The sequence below is a fragment of the Balaenoptera physalus genome (genome assembly GCF_965194825.1).
Source record: "Balaenoptera physalus genome assembly, chromosome: 4".
In the NCBI taxonomy this organism is placed as follows: Eukaryota; Metazoa; Chordata; class Mammalia; order Artiodactyla; family Balaenopteridae; genus Balaenoptera; species Balaenoptera physalus.
In genome coordinates, this window is record NC_138891.1 from 42,864,029 (window position 1) to 42,887,637 (window position 23,609).

General features: G+C 37.9%; 1 long non-coding RNA gene across 2 annotated transcripts in view; it reads left to right on the forward strand.

Annotated features, from left to right (window-relative positions):
- LOC309659166 overlaps positions 1-23,609 on the forward strand; it is a 50,771-nt gene that overhangs the window by 17,440 nt on the left and 9,722 nt on the right. Inside the window, exon 1 of one of the 2 annotated variants that reach the window (XR_014262647.1) lies at positions 17,332-23,324. The exons of the other annotated variant lie outside the window; for it this stretch is intronic. This is a non-coding gene — a long non-coding RNA (uncharacterized lncRNA). Of the gene's footprint in view, positions 1-17,331; positions 23,325-23,609 lie in introns of those variants that run through there. 2 annotated transcript variants of the gene reach the window in all.

Below are 23,609 nucleotides of genomic sequence, written 5' to 3' on the forward strand. Positions count from 1 at the left end.
CTCTGCATCCTCACACGTGCTCTTCCTCCTGCTCGTGGGTCTCTCATCTCCTCCAGTCTGCTGGCCATCCTGAGAATAATGTTTCCTTAGAGAGAACGTCTCTGAGTACCCAAACAAGTAAGTCCCAACTGCTTTCTCTCTCTTGTACTGTATTCTTTGCCTTTACAAAATTTATATGCTCATTTGTTTAGCAATTGTTAATATTTATTGAAGACCTGTTGTATTCCAGGCACTGGATTCCTTTAGTAGCTACATTAGTGAATAAAAAAGTCAAGTCCCATGCTTGTACCTTCAGGTAGAGGGACAGACAATAAACAAGCAAGCACACAAAATTGTTACCTATTGTGTTAAATGCTAGGAAGGAAATAAGTGTAATCTGCTTGGGAGAAACCTGGGTGCTGTTTATTAACTCTGTTAATAATAGGACCTATTCAGATGAGTTTGTAATGATAATAAAGATAATATACATAAAGAGCTAAATAGAATGACTGACACATAGCACTAAAATTAGTAATTACAAATTTGTGTGTGTTTCTAAGTAAACATTTTATTGAAATACATATACAGGAGAGAACACAAAAGTGTGTGCTTCAAGAATTTTTATAAGGGAAACACACATATGTAACCAGGCCCAGATCAAAAAACAGAATATGACTGACTCAAAGCCCCATCATGTTTCCTTCTAGTCACTTTTCAACCTGAAGAGTAATTACTATTTTAACCTCCAACAGTATAGAATGATTTTGCCAGCTTTTTGAACTTTACGTAAATAAATTCAAGAGGTATATATCCCTTTGTGCTTGTTTCTTTTTCCCTCTTAATAAATGATGTATTTAAGGTGTGGGAATTAAAAAAAATTATATAAATTTCAGGTGTACAATATTATAATTTGACATTTATATACACTATAAAGTGATCACCACCACCAGTCTGGCCATCCTGGGAATAATGTTTCCTTAGAGAGAAAGAGACATATAGTTGACCCCTTTGACTATTTTGCCCACCTTCCAAACCCCTTCCCCTCTGGTAACCACTAATCTGTTCTCAATATTTATTTATTTATTTATTTAAATATCTGTCTGTTGTGTTTGTTTTTTAGATTCCACATATGAGTGAAATTACATATTTGTCTTTTGCTGTCTGACATTTTATTTACTATAGTACTTTCAAGGTTCATTCATTTTGTCCCAAATGGCAGGATTTCACTCTTTTTTTCACTCTTTTTTATATATATGTGTGTGTGTATATATATATGGTTGGCCCAAAAGTTCGTTCGGGTTTTCATAAGATGTTACGGCAAAACCCGAACGAACTTTTGGGCCAACCTTACATATATATACACACACACACACACACACACACACATACGTGTATATTTATATACATACAAATATACACATATACCACTTCTTCTTTATCCATTCATCCATTGATGGACCCCCTAGGTTATTTCCATATCTATTGTAAATAACACTGCAATGAACATAGGGGTGTATATATCTTTTCAAGTTAGTGTTTTTGTGTTCTTTGGATAAATACCCAGAAGTGGAATAGCTGGGTCATATGGTAGTTCTTTTCTTAATTTTTTGAAGATCCTCCATACTGTTTTCCATAATGACTCCACCAATTTACAGTCCCACCAACGGTACACAAGGGTTCCCTTTCCTCCACATTCTCTCCAACATTTGTTATTTCTTGTCTTTTCCATAGTAGCCACTCTAACAGGTGTGAGGTGATATCTCATTGTGCTTTTGATTTGCATTTTCCTGATGATTAGTGATGTTGAGCATCTTTTCATGTGTCTGTTGGTCATTGTATGTCTTCTTTGGAAAAATGTCTATTCATATCCTCTGCCTATTTTTTAATCAGGTTGATTTTTTGTTGTTGAGTTGTGTGATTTCTTTATATATTTTGGATATTAACCCCCTATCAGATATATGATTTGCAAATATCTTCTTTGATTCAGTAGTTTGCCTTTTCATTTTGTTGATTGTTTCCTTCACTATGCAGAAGCTTTTTAGTTTGATGTAGTCCCATTTGTTTATTTTTGGTTTTGCTTCCCTTGCCTGAGGAGACATATTCAAAAAAATATTGCTAAAATTGATGTCAAAGAACATACTACCTCTGTTTTCTTGTAGCAGTTTTAGAATTTCAGGTCTTACATTTAAGTCTTTAATCCATTTTGAGTTTATTTTTGTACATGGTGTGAGAAAGTAATCCAGTTTGATTCTCTTGTATGTAACTGTCCAGTTTTCCCAACACCATTTATTGAAGAGGCTGTCTTTCTTCCATTGTATGTTCTTGCCTCCTTTATTAGATTAACTGCCCATATAAGTGTGGGTTCCTTTCTGGGCTGTCTATTCTGTTCCATTGATCTGTGTGTCTGTTTTTGTGTCAGTGCTGTAATGTTTTTGATTACTATAGCTTTGTAGTATAGTTTGAAATCAGGGAGTGTGATACTTCCAGCTCTGTTCTTCTTTCTCAAGACTTTTTTGGCTATTCAAGGTTTTTGTGGTTCCATACAAATTTTAGAATTATTTGTTCTAGTTCTGTGAAATATGCCATTGGAATTTTGATAGGTATTACATTGAATCGGTAGACTGCTTTGGATAGAATGGACATTTTAGCAATTAATTATTCCAATCCATGAACACAGAATATTGTTCCATTTATTTGTATCATCTTCAGTTTCTTTCATCAGTGTCTTATAGTTTTCAGTGTTTAGGTCTTTCACCTCCTTGGTTAAATTTATTCCTAGGTATTTCATTATTTTTTGACACAGTTATAAATGGAATTGCTTTCTTTATTTCTCTTTCTGATAGTTGTTTTATTTTGTTTTGTTTTAATATTTATTTATTTATTTGGTTGTGCTGGGTCTTAGTTGCAGCAGGTGGGCTCCTTAGTTGTGGCTCACAGGCTCCTTAGTTGCGGCTCATGGGCTCCTTAGTTGTGACGTGCATGTGGGATCTAGTTCCCTGACCAAGGATTGAACCCGGGGCCCCCTGCATTGGGAGCATGGAGTCTTAACCACTCCACCACCAGGAAATGCAGGATCTTTCCTTGCAGTGTGCTGGCTCCTTGTTGTGGTGCTCAGGCTTCTCTCTAGTTGTGGTGTGTGGGCTCCATAACACATGGGCTCTATAGTTTGTGGCATGCAGGCTCTCTAGTTGAGGTGCACGGGCTCAGTAGTTGTGGTGTGTGGACTTGGTTGCCCCATGGCTTGTGGTATCTTAGTTCCCCGACCAGGGATCAAACCCGTGACCCCTGCACTGGAAGGTGGATTCTTTACCACTGGACCACCAGGGAAGTACCTCTGATAGTTTGTTTTTAGTGTATAGAAAAGCCACAGATTTCTGTATGTTGGTTTTGTATCCTGACACTTTACTGAATTCATTTATTAGTTCTAATAGTTTTTTTAGTGAAGTTTTCAGGGTTTTCTATATATAATATCATGTCTATATATAATAATAAATAGTGACAGTTTTACTTCTTCCTTCCCAATTTGTATGCCCTTTCTTCTTCTTCTTCTTCTTTTTGCCTAATTTCTGCTGCTAGGACTTCCAATATTGTGTAGGATAAAAGTGGTGAGATTGGGCATCCTTGTCTTGTTCCTGATCTTAAAGGGAAAGCTTTCAGCTTTTTACTGTATGGTGTTAGCTGTGGGTTTGCCATATATGGCCCTTATTATGTTGAGATATACACCCCTATGTTCATTGCAGTGTTATTTACAATAGATATGGAAATAACCTAGGGGGTCCATCAATGGATGAATGGATAAAGAAGAAGTGGTATATGTGTATATTGAGGTATGTTGAGGTATGTTACCTCTATACCCACTTTGTTGAGGGTTTTTATCATAAGTGGATGTTGAATTTTGTCAAAAGATTTTTTTGCATCTATTGAGATGATCAAATGGTTTTTATTCTTCAGTTTGTTAATGTGGTGTATCACACTGATTGATTTGCAGATACTGAACCATCCTTGCATCCCTAAAATAAATCCCACTTGATCATGGTGTATTATCTTTTTAGTGTATTGTTGAATTCAGGTTGCTATTATTTTGTTAGGATTTTTTGCACCTATGATCATCAGAGTTATTGGCCTGCAATTTTCTTTTTGTGTGTGATGTCTTGTCTGGTTTTGGTATCTGGGTGATGCTGGCCTCATAGAATGAGTTTGGAAGTGTTCCTTCCTCTGCAATTTTTGGAATAGTTTGAGAATGATAGGTGTTAACTGTTCTCTAAATGTTTGATAGAATTCACCTGTGAAGCCGTCTGGTCCTGGACTGTTTTGGGAGTTCTCATTGTGGTTTTGATTTGCATTTCCCTGATAATTAGTGATGTTGAGCATCTTTTCATGGGTCTATTGGCCATCTGTATGTCTTCTTTGGAAAAATGTCTATTCAAATCCTCTGCTTACCTTTTAATTGGGTTGTTTATGTTTTTGATACTGAGTTGTATGAATTCTTTATATATATTTGGATATCAACCCCTTAATGAATATATCATTTGCATATGTATCTCTCATTCAGTAGGTTGCCTTGCCACTTTGTTGATGGTTTCCTTTGCTGTGCAAAAACTTTTTAGTTTGGTGTAGTCCCATTTGCTTATTTTTGCTATTGTTACCCTTGCCTGAGGAGATATATCCAAAAAATATTGTTAAAACTGATATCAAAGAGCTAACTGCCTATGTTTTTTTCTAGAATTTTTATGGTTTCAATCTTAATTTAAGTCTTTAATTCAGTTTATTTTTGTACATAGTTTAAGAGTGTGTTGTATATTTTCATGTTACTAATTAGCATCCTCTTATTTCAGCTGGAAGAACTCCTTTCAGTATGTCTTACTACCATTTCAGTAAGGTAGGTCTACTGGTGATGAACTCCCTCAGCTTTCATTTGTCTGGGAAAGTCTTTATCCTCCTTCATGTCTGATGGATAACTTTGACAAATACAGTATTCTCAGTTGGCAGTATTTTTCTTTCAGCATTTTGAATATATCATCCTACTGTCTCCTGGCCTTTAAGGTTTATGCTGAGAAATCCATGATAGCCTTATGGGGGGTTCCCTAACAAGTTGTTTTCTCTTGTTGCTTTTAGGATTCTGTCTTTATCCTTAACTTTTACCATATTAATTATAATGTGTCAGGTGTGTGTCTCTCGGCTTATCTTATTCAGAACTCTCTGGGCTTCCTAGACCTGGATGTCTGTTTCCTTCTCCAGATTAGAGAAGTTTTCAGCCAGTATTTCTTCAAGTAATTTTTCTGGCCCTTTTTTGTTCTCTTCTCCTGGGATCCCTATAATGTAAATGTTATTCCACTTGATTTTGTCTCAAAATCCCTTGAGGTATATTCACTTTTTAAAATTCTTTTTTCATTTTCCTGCACTGTGTGGGTGAGTTCAATTGTTTTGTCTTCCAGCTTGCTGGTTTATTTTTCTACCTCATTCAATCTGCTGTTGAACCCCTGTAGCATATTTTTCAGTTCTGTATAACTTATGTTTGATACTTTCTTGTATTTTCTATCTCTTTGTTGAAGTTCTCACTGTGTTCATCCATTCTTCTTCTGAGTTTGGTCAGCATCTTTATGACCATTACTTTGACCTCTTTATCAAGGAGCTTGCTTATCTCCATTTTGTTTAGTTCTTTTTCTGAGGTTTTATCTTGTTCTTTCAATTGGAACATATTCCTCTGTCTCCTCATTTTGCCTAGTTCCTTGTGCTTATTTCTATGTATTAGGTAAATCAGCTATCTCTCCTAGTCTTGAAGGAGTGACCTTATTTAGGAAATGTCCCGTAGGGCTCAGAAGTGCAATCCCACCCATCCACCAGAGCCAGGAGCTCAAGGGGTGTTCCCTGTGTGGCCTACATGCACCTTCCTGTTGTGGTGGGACCACAGCTGCTGCGGTGTGCTCATGGGCTGGGCTATTGCCCCACTCCCCCAGCTGTGAGGCCCAGCTGAGGTGTAGGGATGGGCAGGGCTCTCAGTGGCCATGCCCACTGGTGCTAACAGGTTAGAGGGAGAATTCCAAAACGGTGCCCTCCAGTGCTGGCATTAGTAAGGTAGCCTGAGATCACAAAAATGGCTCCCATCAGTGTCTCAGTCCCTGGGGAGTGTCCCAACTGGTTCCTGCCTCTCCAGCAAATGCATTAAGATTAGTAAGTCCCCTCCACCTATGGTCCATGTGCTTTTCAGTCTGGTGTTTTTGTGCTGGATTTTGGGTCAAGTTAGCCTGCACATGAGCGCTATGAGAGTGGATTTTCTGTTACCTGCAATTCTATAGTTTTCCTGGGCATATTTTCCATTGGTTTTCAAAGTGAAATACTTTGGGGGTTCATTTCTCTTGTGCAGGATCTAGGGGCTGGGGTGCCTGATGTAGAGCTCAAATCTCTCATTCCTCAGGGAAAAGATCCATACCTTTGTGATCCCTCTTAGTAGTGGATCACTGTGGCTGGGATGTGCACTTTTTCTTGGTGAGACCATATCTCTGCCTCTCCTCCGTGTCTTGATGTGGTCCTTTTACCTTTTGTTGTGGAACTCTGTTCATCCAGTTTTCAGATCCCTTTCCAAGGGAATTATTCTATATGTAGTCATAGATATGTTGTGTTTGTGGGAGGAGGTGAGTCAGGATCTTCCTATGCTGCCGTCTTGAGCACATCCCCATGTGGGATTTTTTTTAATGTTTATATTCTGTTGAAAATATTGATATTCAAAAAAGTAGTTTTGGATATATTCTAAAAATTTAGATGTCACCAATTAATTAAAATCAGAAGTGTTGGTTTTATTGTTAAAAGAAATATTCATTCTTTTAAGACTTAACTGAGACTTAATTTCTACATAAATGATTGCTTGCTAAACAAAGTATCATATATGAATTGTAGTGTAGCAAGAAAATAAATAGGTATAAATAATTATTTACACAGCAAAGGAAACAATCAACAAAGTGAAGAGATAACCTACAGAATGGGAAAAAATATTTGCAAACCGTATATCCAAGAGGATGGTTAATATACAAAATATATTAAAAACTCATACAACTCAATAGCAAAACAAACAAATAATCCAACTTTAAAAATGGGCAAAAAACCGGAATAGACATTTTTTTCAAAGAAGATATAGGAATGACCAACAGGTACATGAAAAGATGCTCAACTTTATTAGTCATTAGGGAAATGCAAATCAAAACCACAATGAGATGCTACCTCACGCCTGTTAGAATGGCCATCATCAAAAAGAGAAGAGATAACAAATGCTTGTGAGGATCTGGAGAAAAGGGAACCCTTGTGCACTACTGTTGGTGGGATTGTAAACTGGTACAGCCACGATGGAAGACAGTATGGAAGATCCTCAAAAAATTAAAAATAGAACTACCATATGATCCAACAATTCCACTTCTGGGAATATATCGAAAGAAAACAAAAACACTAACTGGAAAAGGTATCTTCACCCCTATTTTCATAGCAGCATTATTTACAATATTCAAGACAGGGAAACAACCTAAGTGTTCATCAGTGGATGAATAGATAAAGAAGTTATGGTATACAAGTAATAGAATATTATGCAACCATTAAGAAAACAAGGAAATCCTGCTATTTGCTGCAACTTGGATGGACCTTGAGGCATTATCCTAAGTGAAACAAGTCAGATGGAGATAGACAAATACCATATTATTTTAGTCATATGTGGAATCTTAAAACAAAAAAGAACAAACTCATAGAAAAAGAGATCATATTTGTGGTTACTGGAGGTGGGGTGGGGGGAGGTAGAATTGGAAGAAGGTGGTCAAAAGGTACAAACTTCTAGTTATAAGATAAGTAAGTACTAGGATGTAATGTATAATATGATGACTATAGTTAACAGTGCTGTCTGATATATATGCAAATTATTAACAGAGTAAATCCTTAGAGTTCTCATCACCAGAAAAAATTTTTTTTCTTTTTTTTTTTTTTTTAAAATTGTGTCTATATGAGATGATGGATACTACATAAATTTATTGTGGTCATCATTTCACAGTATATGTAAATCAAACCATTATGCTGTGCACCTTAAACTTATACATGTATCAATTACATCTCAATAAATCTGGAAAAAGAGAAAAAATAATTAACCAATAGCAATAATCCAGACTACCTTTTCATGAATTTTGGGTACACAAAGAATGGGAAAATATTGTCATAAGATTTTGCAGCATACAAAAGCATTTGATCCTAATTCATCATCGTTAATACTCCTGTCTTCTTCAGTAGTGATGGACCTAAGTTATCTTCTGCCAATTTATTTTATTTTTTGTTTATTTTTTTAAAATTTTTTTCCTGACCATGCCACCGTGGCTTGCGGGATCTTAGTTCCCCTACCAGGGATCGAACCCGGACCCTCGGCAGTGAGAGTGCAGAGTCCTAACCACTGGACAGCCAGGGAATTCCCTCATTAGGTTTATTACATGAGCCATAATGCAGGCATATGTGCAGGATAGGTCTTGAATGCCAACATCTTCCATAGGCTGCTTTAGTAAGAAACAGGACTTCACTGTTGATTTCATTTACTAGGCATATCCTTTTCCTCTGAGAGGCATCATGCTACCCTTCTGGTGTTTTTTTCTTCAGGAGGTATGAATGAGCTGCAAGGTAGACAAGTAATGCACTTAACTACTAGAACAGGCAATAAGCAAAGCAAGGCAGAAGAGAAAGCCGTTCTGACACTGTGAACTCTGAGGGGCTGGGATGGCTCAGGATACACTGGAAGCAACACCTTTCCCACGCAGGCCATGTTCTCTCGCACTTCTTCAGAGTACCTTTACCTTCAGTTGAAACTGCCGGTTCTGCACCAGCATTGGTTGCCTCAGTCTTAGCTGGGCCATTCTGTTGCCTGTGGTTGTAGCTTGTTCATTTTCTTTGCTGTATAGCATTCCATCGTTTGAAACTGCCACAATTTATTTATCTATTTTAATGTTGATAAATTCTTTCTTAACATCTGTCATTCCTCTAGGCCACATCTCCATACAGAGTTCAATAGATTTTTGTTGGATAAATGGATACTAAGTAGGTGATGTGAAATAATACTGGAAAGCTATTTGGGGCCAAAATGTAGAGAAACCTAAAAGTCTAGTAAGAAGTGTGCACTAGTTTCTTGGACAAACAAGCTTCAGGGAGGAGGGGTTAAAACGATGGACTATGGAGCAGACTATTTGGGTTTGACAGCCAGTTCTACTTACTAGCATTTACTGGCTATATAACTTGGGGCAACTTACCTAATATCTCTGTGCCTCAGTTTCCTTATCTAAAACAAATGGGTATCATAGGGCGATTGTAAAGATTAAATGAGTTAATATTTATAAATTGCTTAGACCAGTACCCAGCACTTAGTAAGTTTTACAGCAACAATTTCTAAGTAAAATGGGCGTCCATTGTAGGTTTTTGAACAGGGAAGTGGCATATTTGATGCAGGGTGAAAGGCTAATAAAGGCAGGGCCAGCAGTCCAGTTACAGCTACTGTTTTTGTCAGGAGGCTGACTCTCATTGACCCAAGGAATATTGCCTGCATAAGAAACACTAGTGAGCAACTCACATGCAGAGAAAAAACTTGAAAATTAGAATGAGAAATTTACATTTCAAAGATTCCATCCTTTGCCTCCACAGACAAATTGTGAGTGGGTGGTTTGGAATTATAACCTGTAATTAGAAAATTTTCATCTTTTATAACCATCAGTTAGTGAGCAAACTATAGTTGTTACAGCAGTGGAATTTCAGACCAGCGGGAGAGGGATTTCTTTCCATTCCACTGAAATGGCACAAAGTAAGAATTGCCCTCTTGCCTAAGCATCTGGCTGGTCTGGTGAGATTTGCAGAAATTTCCACTGGAAGTTTCCTGCAGTGAAGTTGTCTATGTTGTACTGGGTTATCTCATGGAGCCAAACTATGGAACGGCAAATATAACGGAGTCTGGGAAGAAACACGCTGCATTCCAACAGCATAATTTGAAAATAATTTAAGAAAAGGACCACTTATGGAGTTAGGGAAAACAACAAAGGATAGTGCAGAACCTTAGACTAGAAACCCTGGGAAGACCTGACCACCCTAGGCTGAAGGGGAAGTGGGAGGAAGTATTTACCAGAACCCGGAGAGGGCTGAGGACAGAAGCTGTGGGCTTTGGTTGAGGAGGCATCCAACCAATGGCTCCCTGGTAAGGAGGGAGCTGTGAGAATGAACACGGGATAAATACCAGACTTTCCTCTTACCCTACCTCCCAGTCTCCTGCCAGCACACCCATTGGCTGAACCGGTCTGGAAACTGGAAGGCATGGGGGTCCATTGATGCAGTTCATAAGGGTGAGCCTTCCTAAGGCTCAGAGCAGGTGGAGAAGGCAGAGGCGTAGACCTGAAGGGGCAAATAACGAATGTCCAGCAGAAACAGAGAACAATGGCATGGTAGCCCATTTGGCTATTTCCAGAGTCAACCTAATCTCATAAAACAGCTGTAATTAATATTAGTAGTAATAACTGGTATAGTAAAAATGTGGCTTTTATCTATTGGGCATCCCCTATGGGCCAGGCAGTGTACTCAGCAAGTTGCATACTTTATTTTATTAAATCCTCACAATATTCCCATAGCTAGTATCACTGCTATCTTGCAGATTAGAAAAACTGAGGTTTAGAGAAGTTAGGTGATTTGCCCCAAATCCCATAGCTCATAAGAAACAGGAAAATTAGTTTAGTCCCATGTTTTCTAATGCCAAAGTCCATGCCCTTTTTACCACTTCAGTAATTTACTGATTACTTTTATTTGTGCATTCACTTAAAGTATTTTCTACTCAGTTAGGTGAACTTATTTGTATAAAAATGGAAACAATACAGAAATTATAGATTCAAAAGTTCAGTTTCATCTCTGTCCCTCAAAACATGTCCCTCCTCAGGAGTTTTCACTATTAATGGTAGGTTATGTCTCCTTCTTCCAGAATCTTTTTTTCCTATGTATTTACAAATTTGCATATATGTAAGCACCTACGTAGCTATTCTATTTTACATAAATAGGGTCATTTTGTTTATAATTTGTTCAACTTCTTACTCTGGCCTTTTTTTCCCCTCTTTGGACCCCTCCTTACCATAGTGACTTATGTTATTATCCTGTGGCTTAAATACGTACAGTTATATAATTAGGTATAAAATTCCTAATTTTGTGCTTCTAGGTGATACACAACTATAAAACCCAAATAAAGAACCAAGAAAATTTCAAAATAAAAAATTAAATTATCAATTTTAATGTAATGCAGTTTAATGTAATTGAAATTAAATTGTCAATGGTTCAGTTTAATAATGGTTTATCTTTTACTTGTTGACTTGATCCTTTTGATTTTGAGCATGATGGGCCATTATTTATGGCATCATCATTATCATTGTATTATTTTTCCTTTTAAACAATAAACAATACTCTCTCTTTTGATCCTGTGAGCAATTAATGTAATAGTGCATGCCCAAATATACTGAAAAATTTATAAAGGACCATTTAACAAAAACATTTTCCATGTATCTCTATAATTATGTGTTCTGGTGGTGAACTTTTGCAAGCTAATTAGATCAGAGGGAGATACATACAAAGAATCCACTTTCTTCCTGGATGGTATTAACAATTATACTGCTATATCTGGATTAATGTCTACAGTATGACACAACTCTCCAACAAATGTTTCTCTCCTCAAACTATTGTTAAGCTTTTAGGTAGGACAAAATGAGGTAATTTTTGGCCTCCAGTTGACTTTGGTGCCTTATTTCCATTCTAGGTCTGCCTCAATTCTTTCCTCATTAGACTGTTCCATTAGAGTATACTACAGAACACTGTCATTTTCATGATGTATAGCAAAATCCCAATTGATTAAGTTACTTAAGAAACGAAAGTTTTAGTCCATGAAAATGTCTTTCAATTTTGAGTATCACTGCAAATCTCAGGATTTATCTTTATAATTGGTTAAAATAAATTACCTAAGTACAACAGCAGATATAGAATGTTGTCATTTGGATATTAGGACATGCCAGCTCAAATGCATTCAGTTACACCTATTAGCACGTAGAAGTTAAATGCTACCTCTTCAAATGATCAGTTGATAATAACCTGATTATAAACCACTGTGCAAAAATGAGAACACTGGAATTAGTATCTGTTTGTGGGTATTGAGTGGTCATCCTGATTGACCCAGAATATACCTATGTTATTTTTTTCCAAGAGTTTCAATCAATCATATGAGAATAAAGAATTATAATAATCTCAAGGTATTTGTAGATACCACTCCCCCCGCCCCCGCCCTGGTGTAAGTGAGCGTTTCCCAGTTTGAGAATAACTGTGCACTATGTTCTACTTTGCTGCAAGGGGTACAGAGGCCATCAGGATTGGTGGCAGTTACCACTCTGCTAGTTTGTACTGTGGCTTTGAGGCCCTTTTTTCCTCTTTCAAGATATACTCCCTTACTCTAAAAGATAAGAGGGAAAGTCATAATGGTGGTTATATTGGTATGTAATGACCTCAGAAATGTATTATCCTGCTGTGTAACTCATCCAGGTGGCATGACTGCCAGAAATGTATTCTGTTTCTAGATCTTTCCTTGGAATTCAATATGGGAATATCTCATTGAAAAGAAAGTGTCCCCTTAAAATGCTACTTGTTTTCAAAGTTACTGATAGTTAAGAAAAAGACACAAAAGGTTAATTTTCCTTTTTTTCCCATCCCTCCCTCCTTTCCCTCTTTTCCTTTCTCCTCTCCTCCTCCTTCTTCTCCTCCTCTTACAACTTCTTTTTTTCTGAAAAATATACTTTAGGCTACCTCCTTTGACTTGAAAGTATAAAACAGACATATTCCCAAGTTGATAAAGCTTGTTAGGGGCAGAACTGTTACTATACTAGGATCTCCAAGCCTCCCAGGACTGTGTTCTACATACTAGACACCTGCTGAGGAGCATAAATCAATAATATATTAAGAAACATGCAGCCTTACACAATTCCAATTAATAAATATAGTAGGAATGAGGGAACTATAAAACCACCATTAGGCAAATACCACAGTAATAATTGTTGCAGGCAAGATCCACTAATGGATAAAATCAGTGGGTGAATGATAGGGTAGAAATAGCATATTAGCAAAATCTCAAAAAAATCTCCCCCCCAGGGAAAATGATAACTTGTAATAGTAATTTGCAATGAAGAAACCCAACAGACGCCATAATGACCAAGTGGTCAAGGTCAATGTCCCTGGTACTGAGACATATCAGTATCTCATACCTCTTGATATCATGCACTGAGAAGTACACAAGATCACTTTTGCAGTAATCTTGCCAGAAAAGGCACAAACTTCTCTTTAATCATGAGAAAACATCACATAAACCCAAATTGAGCAACATTCTACAAAATACCTGTCTACTACTCATTAAAAGTATCAAGGTCATGAAAGACAAGGAAAGACTGAGGAATTGTCACAGATTGGAGGAGACTAAGGAGACAACCAAATGCAATGTGGGATCCTAAATTGATCCTGGAACATTAAAAGGACATTAAGAGAAATACTAGAGAAATTCAAATAAGATCTGTAGTTCAGTCAATAGTATTGACTGAATATTGGCATATTAATTTCCTGGTTTTGATACATGTTAACATTAGAAGAAGCTAAGTAAAGGGTATATGGAAGCCCTTTGTACTGTTTTTGAAACTTTCAAATTATTTCAAAATAGAAAGTTTAAAAAAGTAAAGAAAAGGTAGAATTGGTTCAAGATGGTTGGGGTAGAAGGACGTGTGCTCACTCCCTCTTGCAAGAGCACCAGAATCACAATAAACTACTGAACAGTCATCCACAGGAAGACACTGGAACTCACCAAAAAAGATATCCCACATCCAAAGACAAAGGAGAAACTGCAATGAGATGGTAGGAGGGGCGCAATCACAATAAAATCAAATCCCATAACCTCTGGGTGTGTGACTCACAAACTGGAGAACAATTATACCACAGAAGTCCACTCACTGGAGTGAAGGTTCTGAGCCCCATGTCAGGCTTCCCAACCTGGGCGTCTGGCAACGGGAGGAGGAATTTCCAGAGAATCAAACTTTGAAGGCAAGCGGGATTTGATTGCAGGATTTTGACAGGACTGGGGAAAACAGAGACTCCACTCTTGGAGGGCACACACAAAGTAGTGTGTGCATCAGGACCCAGGGTGAAGGAGCAGTGACCCCATAGGAGACTGAATCAGACCTACCTGCTAGTGTTGAAGGGTCTCCTGCAGAGGCTGGGGGTGCTGTGGTTCACCACAGGGACAAGGACACTGGCAGCAGAAGTTCTGGGAAGTACTCCTTGACATGAGCCCTCCCGAGTCCGCCATTAGCCCCACCAAAGAGTCTGTAGGCTCCAGTGCTGGGTTGCCTCAGGCCAAACCAAAAGGGAGGGAACTCAGCCCCACCCATCAGCAGACAAGTGGATTAAAGTTTTACTGAGCTCTGCTCACCAGAGCAACACCCAGCTATACCCACCACCAGTCCCTCCCATCAGGAAGATTGCACAAGCCTCTTAGATAGCCTCATCCATCAAAGGGCAGACAGCAGAAGCAAGAAGAACTACAATCCTGCAGCCTGTGGAAGGAAAACCACATTCACAGAAAGATAGACAAAATGAAAAGGCAGAGGACTATGTACCACATGAAGGAACAAGATAAAACTACAGAAAAACAATTAAATGAAGATAGGCAACCTTCCAGAAAAAGAATTCAGAATAATGATAGCAAAGATGATCCATGACCTCAGAAAAAGAATGGAGGCAAAGATCGAGAAGATGCAAGAAATGTTTAACAAAGACCTAGAAGAATTAAAGAACAAACAAACAGAGATGAACAATACACTAACTGAAATGAAAAATACACTAGAAGGAAACAATAGCAGAATAACTGAAGCAGAAGAATGGATAAGTGACCTTGAAGACGGAATGGTGGAATTCACTGCCATGGAACACAGTAAAGAAAAAAGAATGAAAAGAAATGAAGACAGCCTAAGAGACCTCTGGGACAACATTAAACGCACCAACATTCCAATTATAGGGATCCCAGAAGGAGAAGAGAGAGAGAAAGGACCCAAGAAAATATTTGAAGAGATTATAGTAAAAAAATTCCCTAACATGGGAAAGGAAATAGCCACCCAAGTCCAGGAAGTGCAGAGAGTCCCAGGCAGGATAAACCCAAGGAGAAACACACCGAGACACATAGTAATCAAATTGACAAAAATTAAAGGCAAAGAAAAATTATTAAAGGAAACAAGGGAAAAATGACAAAGAACATACAAGGGAACTCCCATAAGGTTGACAGCTGATTTCTCAGCAGAAACTCTACAAGCCACAAAGGAGTGGCATGATATATTTAAAGAGATAAAAGGGAAGAACCTACAACCAAGATTACTCTACTTGGCAAGGATCTCATTCAGACTGGAAGGAGAAATCAAAAGCTTTACAGACAAGCAAAAGCTAAGAGAATTCAGCATCACCAAACCAGCTCTACAACAAATACTAAAGGAACTTCTCTAAGTGGGAAACACAAGAGAAGAAAAGGACCTACAAAAACAAACCCATAACAATTAATAAAATAGTAATAGGAACATACATATTGATAATAACCTTACATGCGAATGGATTAAATGCTCCAACCAAAAGACACAGCCTCGCTGAATGGATACAAAAAAAGACCCGTATATATGCTGTCTATAAGAGACCCACTTCAGACCTAGGGACACATACAGACTGAAGGTGAGGAGATGGAAAAAAATATTCCATGCAAATGGAAATCAAAAGAAAGCTGGAGTAGCAATACTCATATCAGATAAAATAGACTTTAAATTAAAGAATGTTGCAAGAGACAAGGAAGGACACTACATAATGATCAAGGGATCAATCCAAGAAGAAGATATAACAATTATAAATATATATGCACCCAACATAGGAGCACCTCAATACATAAGGCAACTGCTAACAGCTCTAAAAGAGGAAATTGACAGTAACACAATAATAGTGGGGGACTTTAACACCTCACTTACACCAATGGACAGATCATCCAAAATGAAAATAAATAAGGAAACAGAAGCTTTAAATGACAAAATAGACCAGATAGATTTAATTGATATTTATAGGACTTTACATCTGAAAACACCAGATTACACTTTCTTCTCAAGTGCACACGGAACATTCTCCAGGATAGATCACATCTTGGGTCACAAATCAAGCCTCAGTAAATTTAAGAAAATTGAAATCATATCAAGCATCTTTTCTGACCACAACAGTATGAGATCAGAAGTCAATTACAGGGGAAAAAACCGTAAAAAACACAAACACACGGAGGCTAAACAATATGTTACTAAATAACCAAGAACTCACTGAGGAAATCAAAATATACATAGAGACAAATGACAACGAAAACATGATGATCCAGAAACTATGGAATGCAGCAAAAGCAGTTTTAAGAGGGAAGTTTATAGCAATACAATCCTACCTCAAGAAACAAGACGAATCTCAAGTAAACAATCTAACCTTACACCTAAAGGAACTAGAGAAAGAAGAACAAACAAAACCTAAAGTTAGTAGAAGGAAAGAAATCATAAAGATCAGAGCAGAAATAAGTGAAATAGAAACAAAGAAAATAGCAAAGATAAATACAACTAAATGCTGGTTCTTTGAGAAGATAAACAAAATTGCTAAACCATTAGCCAGACTCATCAAGAAAAAGAGGGAGAGGACTCAAATCAATAAAATTAGAAATGAAAAAGGAGAATTTACAACGGACACTGCAGAAATACAAAACATCCTAAGAGACTACTACAAACAACTCTATGCCAAAAATTGACAACCTGGAAGAAATGCACAAATTCTTAGAAAGGTATAACCTTCCAAGACTGAACCAGGAAGAAACAGAAAATATGAACAAACCAATCACAAGTAATGAAATTGAAATTGTGATTAAAAATCTTCCAACAAACAAAAGTCCAGGACCAGATGGCTTCACAAGTGAATTCTATGAAACATTTAGAGAGGAGCTAACACCCATCCTTCTCAAACTCTTCCAAAAAATTGCAGAGGAAGGAACACTCCCAAACTCATTCTACAAGGCCACCATCACCCTGATACCAAAACCAGACAAAGATACTACATAAAAAGAAAATTACAGACGAATATCACTGATGAATATAGATGTAAAAATCCTCAACAAAATACTAGGAAACAGAATCCAACAACACATTAAAAGGATCATACACCATGATCAAGTGGATTTATCCCAGGGATGCAAGGATTCTTCAATATATGCAAATCAATCAATGTGATAAACCATATTAACAATTGAAGAATAAAAATCATATGATCATCTCAGTAGATGCAGGAACAGCTTTTGACAAAATTCAACAGCCATTTATGATAAAAACTCTCCAGAAAGTGGGCATAGAGGGAACCTACCTCAACATAATAAAGGCCATATATGACAAAGCCACAGCAAACATCATTCTCAATGGTGAAAAACTGAAAGCATTTCCTCTAAGATCAGGAATGAGACAAGGATGTCCACTCTCGTTGCTGTTATTCAACATAGATTTCGAAGTCCTAGCCATGGCAATCAGAGAAGAAAAGGAAATAAAAGGAATACAAACTGGAAAAGAAAAAGTAAAACTGTCACTGTTTGCAGATGACATGATACTATACATAGAGAATCCTAAAGCTGCCACCAGAAAACTACTAGAGCTAATTAATGAATTTGGTAAAGTTGCAGGATACAAAATTAATGCACAGAAATCTCTGGCATTCCTATACACTAACAACGAGAGATCAGAAAGAGAAATTAAGGAAACAATCCCATTCACCATTGCAACAAAAAGAATAAAATACCTAGGAATAAACCTACCTAAGGAGGTAAAAGACCTGTACTCAGAAAACTATAAGACACTGATGAAAGAAATCAAAGTTGACACAAACAGATGGAGAGATATACCATGTTCTTGGATTGGAAGAATGAATATTGTGAAAATGACTATGCTACCCAAAGCAATCTTCAGATTCATCACAATCCGTATTACATTACCAATGGCGTGTTTTACAGAACTAGAACAAAAAAATCTTAAAATTTTTATGGAGACACAAAAGACCCCAAATAGCCAAAACAATCTTGAGGGAAAAAAATGGAGCTGGTGGAATCAGACTCCCTGACTTCAGACTATACTACAAAGCTAAAGTAATCAAGACAATATGGTACTGGCACCAAAACAGAAATATAGATCAATGGAACAGGATAGAAAAACCAGAGATAAACCCATGCACCTATGGTCAACTAATCTATGAAAAAGGTGGCAAGGATATACAATGGAGAAAAGATAGTCACTTTAATAAGTGGTGCTGAGAAAACTGGACAGCTACATGTAAAAGAATGAAATTAGAACACTCCCTAACACCATACACAAAAATAAACTCCAAGTGGATCAAAGACCTAAATGTAAGACCAGACACTATAAAACTCTTAGAGGAAAACATAGGAAGAAAACTCTCTTGACATAAATCACAGCAAGATCTTTTTTGATCCACTTCCTAGAGTAATGGAAATAAAAACAAAAATAAACAAGTGGGACCTAATGAAACTTCAAAGCTTTTGCACAGCAAAGGAAACTACAAACAAGATGAAAAGACAACCCTCAGAATGGGAGAAAATATTTGCAAATGTATCAACGGACAAAGGATTAATCTCCAAAATGTACAGACAGCTCATGTAGCTCAATATTAAAAAAACAAACAACCCAATCAAAAAATAGGTAGAAGACCTAAATAAACATCTCTCCAAAGAAGACATACAGATGGCCAAGAAGCGCATGAAAAGCTGCTCAACATCACTAATTGTTAGAGAAATGCAAATCAAAACTACCATGAGATATCACCTCACACTGGTTAGAATGGGCATCATCAGAAAATCTACAAACAACGAATGCTGGAGAGGGTGTGGAGAAAAGGGAACCCTCTTGCACTGTTGGTGGGAATGTAAATTGATAGAGCCACTATGGAGAACAGTATGGAGGTTCCTTAAAAAACTAAAAATAGAATTACCATATGACCCAGCAATCCCACTACTGGACATATACCCAGAGAAAACCATAATTCAAAAAGACACATGCACCCCAATGTTCATTGCAGCACTATTTACAATAGCCAGGTTATGGAAGCAACCAAAATGCCCATTGACAAACGAATGGATAAAGAAGATGAGGTACATATATACAATGGAATATTACTCAGCCATAAAAAGGAACGAAATTGGGTCATTTCTACACATGTGGATGGACCGAGAGAGTGTCATAGAGAGTGAAGTAAGTCAGAAAGAGAAAAACAAATATCATATATTAACACATATATGTGGAATGTAGAAAAATCGTACAGATGAACTGGTTTTCAAGGCAGAAATAGAGACATAGATGTAGAGAACAAATGTGTGGACACCAAGGAGGGAAAGCGGGGATGGGGTGGGGAGGGTGGGATGAATTGGGAGATTGGGATTGACATATATACACTAATATGTATAAAATAGATAATAAGAACCTGCTGTATAAAAAAATAAAATTAAATTTAAAAAAGATTTGAAAGGTAAAAATAAATGAATAAATAAAACTAAAAAAAAAGGTAGAGAAAAATTATTCAGGACAGAGATTCTCTCCTCTTGAGAAGGGAAGAAAAGTTTGAAATTTTTAGGACCATCTTTAGAGGGTCAGTCACGTTGACAGGATAACGTTCTTTGAGAACATTTGTATACTATAGTTTGCCTGAAGAATTCATTTTTTTTAACTTTTAAGAATATATGTTTATTTATTTGGCTGCATCAGGTCTTAGCTGTGGCATGTGGAATCTTCGTTGCAGCGTGTGGGTTTCTCTCTATTTGTGGCGCGTGGACTCCAGAACACGTGGGCTCAGTAGTTGTGAATGTGGGCTTAGTTGCCCTGCGGCATGTGGGATCTAAATTCCCCGACCAGGGATCAAATCTGCGTCCCCTGCATTGGAAGGCAGATTCTTAACCACTGGACCACCAGGGAAGTCCCATGAGGAATTTTATTGATTTCATTTTGTCTTCCCTTTCCTATTCTCCACCAGAATATCTTGCTATTCCTTAACAAGTGTGACTTGAAAATTGTGTTGTGTATTAAATGTTATTTTATAAAATTCTGACCACACAAATTTTTCCTGTTGAGAACTCCTTTCCAACTTTACAGGGAGATGAAATGAGTTTTGATTCCTCCAGTTATCTATGGTAGTCTGCTTTTACGGACTGTATCTCATCTCTTAAATGAGTCACAGTTTATCTAAATCTGGTAAAATTAATCAATCGTCAAGTGTCTACTTACCACTCGCTGAGAACTCAGAACATAGCTGCAGTCCTCAATAAGCTTACAATGTCTTTGAAGAAAGAAGATGAACACAGAGAAATCAGGTCAAAACCCTTAATGAAGTCCTGAATGAGGTCCTGGTGTAGAATTTAAGCACTGCTAGAGGAAAGGGGTTAGGAACTGGAATGGTCAATGTAAGTTTCCTGCATAAAAAATTATTTGTGCCAATACATCAAGTTGTACATCTTAAATAAATACAATTTTTATATGTCAAAGATAATCTCAATAAAGCTGTTAAATAAGAAATTATTTGATCTAAGTCTTGAATTGTGGGCAGAAGTCCATAGATGGTGGAGAAGGAAAGGATTTCAGATAGAGAACAAGTCACCACTGGAGTGGTCAATGGCAGGAACAGCCTGCCTAGATGTTGTGGCAGTGGATGTTGACCTGAGGTTGGATCAATAGTCAGTGGTAGGGGAAGAGGGGAGACTGGATTATGGAGATTCCTGAAAACCAAGTCAAGGATATTAGAGTACAAGCCTGCTGCAGATAATAGAGAGCCTTTGCATGTTTGGGAATAAGGAGGCTGTTGTAATAATCCAGATGGGACCTGATACCATGCTAGGTTTGCATGTTGATAGTGGGGATGAAGAATGGATATGACTTAGAATACCATAGGAAACATTAAGATTTGATGAATATGAGGGAAGTGGAAAGGAGTGACAGAGGACTTGAAGATTTTAGGCTCAGATAGGTGGATGCCAGTACCACTGACAGCAGGAAATTCAGGAGGCAAAGAAATTTAGGGAAAAAGGATATCATTCTGGTGTAAAGTTTGAGAAATTGCAAGAAGTTCAAATGAAAATGTTTTAATAATAGTTTTATAAACTCATTCATTCAACAAACGATCACTTGTTTTGTGCTGGAATTTAATGCTAGGTGCTGAGGATAAAAAAACCTATGATATAGGGCTTATCCTAAGGGAGTCTGGTAGAGACAAACATACAGGCTATGTTTGTAGGGAGGATGAAAAGGTTCTAGGAACACAAAGGGGGGACAACTTCCCCAAGGTTTTGGGAGTATGGGATTATAGGTCAGGCAAAATATGAAAGATCTGAAAATTTTTGAGTCGTTAGCAAGAAGTAGTAAGTGGTATCTTAGATTGGCTAAGTCCAATTTTTTAAAAAAATTAATTAATTTATTTTTGGCTGAGTTGTGTCTTTGTTGCTGCGCACAGGCTTTCTCTAGTTGTGGTGAGCGGGGGCTACTCTTCATTGCGGTGTGCCGGCTTCTCATTGCAGTGGCTTCTCTTGTTGTGGAGCACAGGCTCTAGGTGTGCGGGCTTCAGTAGTTGTGGCACGTGGGCTCAGTAGTTGTAGCTCGTGGGCTCTAGAGCGCAGGCTCAGTAGTTGTGGCGCATGGGCTTAGTTGCTCTGCGACATGTGGGATCTTCCTGGACTAGGAGTTGAACCCATGTCCCCTGCATTGGCAGGCAGATTCTTAACCACTGCTCCACCAGGGAAGCCTGCTAAGTCCAATTTTAATGAAAGAAAAAAAGGCAGACAATCAAGGTGTGAGTCCTGCTGATGCTCTCACTGAGAGAACAGGAGAAAGTTGAGAGTCAGTGATAGAAACGGAGAAAGTACTGGAAAAATTGCAGGAGAATTTGTAGTGGTGCCACAGACACTGAGAGAGTTTCAAGGAGGAGAGAGTTTGCCAATTGTTTGGATTTGAAACAGCTTTGAGAGGATTATTTCAGTGAAGTGGAAAGGGCAGAAGTTGGAGAGTAACTAGAGAGGAAATAAAAGCATTGAGCACTCATCTGAAAAGTATGTAATAAAAGAAAGCTGTAAAATAGGAAGGTAACCAGAGGGGGCACCAAGAGCGAGTGCAGTAAAATCTTCTCCACTCATTCACTCTACTCAAAAAATGTTGAGTCATTTGCCAGACACTGGGATGGGTACTTCACATATATTTTCTCTTTTAGTCCTCACAATTTTTTGAGTGGGTATTATCTCTTCAGCAGATATGTATTGAGGGCTCCTTGGTGCCAGATAGTATTTCAGGTGATGAGGATACAATAGCGGACAAAAATAGTCACAGTTCCTGCCCTCTTGGTGCTTATTGTCTAAAGGGAGAACTGACATTAGATAAATCATGTCACACATTATGAAAAATTGCAACAGGAAGAAAGTATACTCTTATGGGATAGTGATCATTCAAATAGGGCGGTGCTCCAGTTCACCTTTGTCCTGTGAACAAAAGTTTTGCTAAACAAAATATAGGGCCACTATGATTGTGGGCACTGATGTTAGATGACTTCAAGTGGAGACCTGTTCTGATGCCCTCCTGAATCTTTTGACTCATCAAAGGTGCCTTTTCAAAGTCAAGAATGGTTCTAAGATTGTGCTCCGAAAGTGGTGGAGCTCGTGTTTAAACCTGAACCTGGGAAGCTGGTTCAGTTGACCAAATGTCCTCTTCTCCCCAACCTCCCAGGGGCATCCTGGAATTTAGAACCTCCAGACAGCCCACCCAGAGGTGGGAGCTATGGAGTTTCTGGGTAGCATTCCTACTCCAGCCTCTGGAGTTTCTCATTTGGTCTTGACTCCCTATTTCTGTTCTCCTAGCTCCTGATTATCTTCCTTTTTGCCCAGACCCTGATCTCAGTTTTTAACTCCTGCCCGGTAAATTGAAATCACCTCTGACTGGTTTCTTGTTTGTAAGTTAGTTTCTGTCTCTGGAAGAGTTGTGCTCCCATCTCCTGATAGGTTTCATCATCGTTTCCCCTTGCCCGTCATCTGGGAGGCAGGCAACTTCAAGTTTCCAGGATATATGATCATCTTGAAAGCAGATCGACTTTTGAGCTTCGTTTGAGTGTCCTATTATGGTGATTAACCCAGAGTCATCCTGGTGTGGCTTTGAAGAAGTGAAATGCATCCTCCCTGCATTCTTCTCTGAGCTTCTTAGTGCTTTCAGGTCTTACAGGTAAATGTGTCTTACAAGGCTTGTATCTTTGTGTGTCTGTGGAACAAGTTACCATCGTGAGCAGGTTGAAAATTATTATTGTAATAAATTTGAAAAATAAGACTGTTAAATAAATTCATGATCACCAAACCAGAAACAAAAGTAAGGTTCCAACGTGGTCCCTTTTTATTCTCTCCCTTAGCAGCATGCTTTCCTGTTAGTCCAATCCTCCCTAAACTAGGTCTCAGAGTGTATAAGTGGAACCAATTTTTACTTGTCTGGAACTCACCAAAATGTAGCATCTTT